We start from the raw sequence: 3,230 nt of genomic DNA on the forward strand, positions 1-3,230 counted from the left end.
GAAAGATGTTTTCTTGTGATGAGTGGAATGCATCTCAATGAATCAAAAAAGCTAAATGAAAACGAGTGGTTGATCAAGTGTTTGAAATAAATTTTTGGAAAAAGACAAAAGATATGTTGTTTAGGGAATCTCTTGTGAGGGTGTTGCGGATGGTTAATGGTGATAGACCCACCATGGATTTTATTTATGAGGCCATGGATCAAACCAAAGAGGTAATAAAGATAACATATGGGGATCAAAAGGAAAAAGTATCTTCCTCTATGGAGAATCATTGATAAAAGATGAAACAAACAACCCCATAGATCTTTACATGCAGCTGGATACTACTTAAACCCAAGGCAATCAATTTTAATTTTCAAAGTTTATAAGTTTTGCTATTCAATGGAAAAGTTTTGCTAAAAATTGAAAATCAATTGATGAATATTTTGTTTTTTTGAACTTTGATGGTACCATTACACAAAATATTTTGAGGTAGATGCTGAAGTAAAAGCGAGATTATATAGATGCATTGAGTGCATGGTCCCAGATCTAAAAATTCAAGACCAAATACATAGCAAGCTCTTGAATTTCAATGAGAGTGCTGGTACCTTTGGGATTTCTATGGCTATAAGAAGCAGAGCAAAGGATCCATCAAGTAAGAAATGTCAAAGTTTTCAAATTATATTAATCATTACAAGAGTTGAGTCCAAGTTTCAAAGTCATTTTCTAATACTTATTTTCCTTCAACTCTTATTGCAACTTGTTGGTGGAAAAAATTTGGTAGCTAGTGCTATGATTTGTAAAAAATTGCATTTCATATATTGAGCCAGACATGTAGTGCTTCAAGGTGTGAATGGAATTGGATTGTATTTTAGCGTATACATACTAAGAAGAGGAAACATTAGGAGCAAAAACAATAGAATGGCATGGTTTATGTGTTGTACAACCTTAGGTTGAGGCATAACCAGTTGTTGAACGAGACCCCTAAGTCAAACAACATAGTTTTGGGTGACCTCGATCCATCATTAGAATAGGGTGTGCGGAGTAAGCCATCAGCGTTTGACAATGAAGACCTTTCTTTATTGGACTTGGATCCACCTCCACAGGGAGAGATATCACAAGCTTCAAGGCTTGGGAAATAGAGTCAGAATCCCACTACAAAGGATGAGAATGAGGGGGACACACCAAAATACACAACAGATGATAAACGTGGGATGCATTCATTACTCAAATGGTAAACATATTAATACATCGTTTATCCCTTGATTTTCTTCTTCTAAGAGGTCTCTTGGAATTTTATGATTATTGGCATTCGTCCACACCAACCCTAATAGATTAGTTTTCCAACGTCCCCACTTAGTTCGAAGGGGTGTATGTGAGTCCAAGAACAGAGTTGAAATGCCAAGGTGTATAACAACCAATGGTTGGATGTGATATTTGACATGGTGGTTTAAGGAAGACAAAAAACCAAATGAGGTAGTAGAAATTGAAGTCTTCTAACAATGATGATTTAAGGCTGACTACCAAATCTAGAACATGGCTCGAAGCAGTTCCTGGAACAATTCCGAATCTCACTAAAGCTAAAGTATTTTTTCAAGTAAAGGTTCTCCTTGATAATGGTTTAAAGATAACCATAAATTGATGAATATGGAAAGAAAATCTGAAGTCTTCTACTGGTGGTGGTTTAAGGCTAGCCACCAACCAAATCACACTCATGGAACATGAATTTGTCTCTAGCTACAACTCTGACTCTCGCACTCGCTGACTCTAGCTCTAGGCTCTCGGAATTGGATCTGGTTTAAGTTGTGGCTCAAGCTTGCTTGATATATCTTTGAAGCTAGTAGTTGATGATCCAGGTGGATATTGGTGGCTAGCTACCTATTCCACTTGGACCCCCACTGCTTTTTCTTTTCAGATTCCTTAATTGTAGCACAACTTACTATTTTTGGCAGTTTTTTAGGTCCTCAACTTCCGAAGCTGTTTTGAGAGACTAAAAGACGTTTGAGAGAAAACAGAGAGACCGAAAAAGTCCTATACCAATTTAAAAGTTTTTTTTTTCAGCCTCCTCTTCAAGATCTTCGAAACAAGGTATTATGATAGCCAAACGAAGATTGTATGCCAAAGTTACGACTCTGTATGTATATGGGTTTTGAATCTTAACAGTGATGGAAGCTGACATTGTAGGAAGTTCTACTATACACAAGTCAAAGTTGCAATTCATTTCCTATGTAAATAAGGGAAGTAGCTGCAAAGTAGCAAGTCCCTACCTAGTTTAACGATTCAATAACTTGCAGGGGAAAAAACAGAAACAGAGTGATAATCTCTAAACCTTTGGGCTAACATGATGGGGGATGGGAAGATAGTTATTATGTGATGTTTGTGTTTGTTACCGATGTTAATAAAACACCGCACAACACAGATGATGCAAATAATTTGCAATTAAATGCATTCAGCTATGACAGTTGTGGATTCACCTATAGAGGAGAGGCACCATTTCTCTGACCTTTCCACTTTTTATTATATTTAAAAAGAAAGTACATATATCAGAGAAATATTTCTCATAGTTGCCAGTGATAGTGATAGAGATGCAGTTAATCATTAACCTATCAGTCCTATAGGCATGGAGCTGAAACAAAAATGTCAAAACAAGTTGAAGAAAAAGAATCTACTATGAGATGAGTCGAAAAAACATTATCTGAGAGCAAAACCTGCTAGTCAAAAGGAACAGAGGGCTAGGATCATTTCCAGAACAACCTATTAGTCAAAAGGAATAGACGGTTAGGATCATTTCCAGAACAGGGGACATAGTGAGCCCTGCAGACAAAGAAAATAGTCAGATCCTTAAGTGGGAATATGGCCAGTCCTCTTCAGAACGCTATTATCGAGTCGTTGGAAAATTATATGGTTAGGCTCCGTGAAGCAACCCTCCTTTGAGAGGTAATCAACTTCACTATTTTGGATCCAGTAGATATGAGATATAGAAATATATTGGAACTTTGTTGTCAGGGCCTTGATTCTAAGTTTCGATAGATCAAGAGCTTGAGTCTTTAAAGAACCCCTATCATTTGCCTATTCAATAACTGATTTACAATCTCCAAGTATAGTGAGATCCTCGAGACCAAGCGAAATAACACAGTGTAGGACCCCTCAGAGTGTGAGAAGTTTAGCCTGAGTGTTGAGTCCCGAACCACACTGCCAATGAAATATATAGGATCGCTCAGGCCCTAAGTGAATGACCATGCGACATCCAT

Source organism: Pinus tabuliformis, chromosome 4_1 (genome assembly GCF_031772625.1).
Source record: "Pinus tabuliformis cultivar Carrire ecotype Pingquan chromosome 4_1, CPIR1, whole genome shotgun sequence".
In the NCBI taxonomy this organism is placed as follows: domain Eukaryota; kingdom Viridiplantae; phylum Streptophyta; class Pinopsida; order Pinales; family Pinaceae; genus Pinus; species Pinus tabuliformis.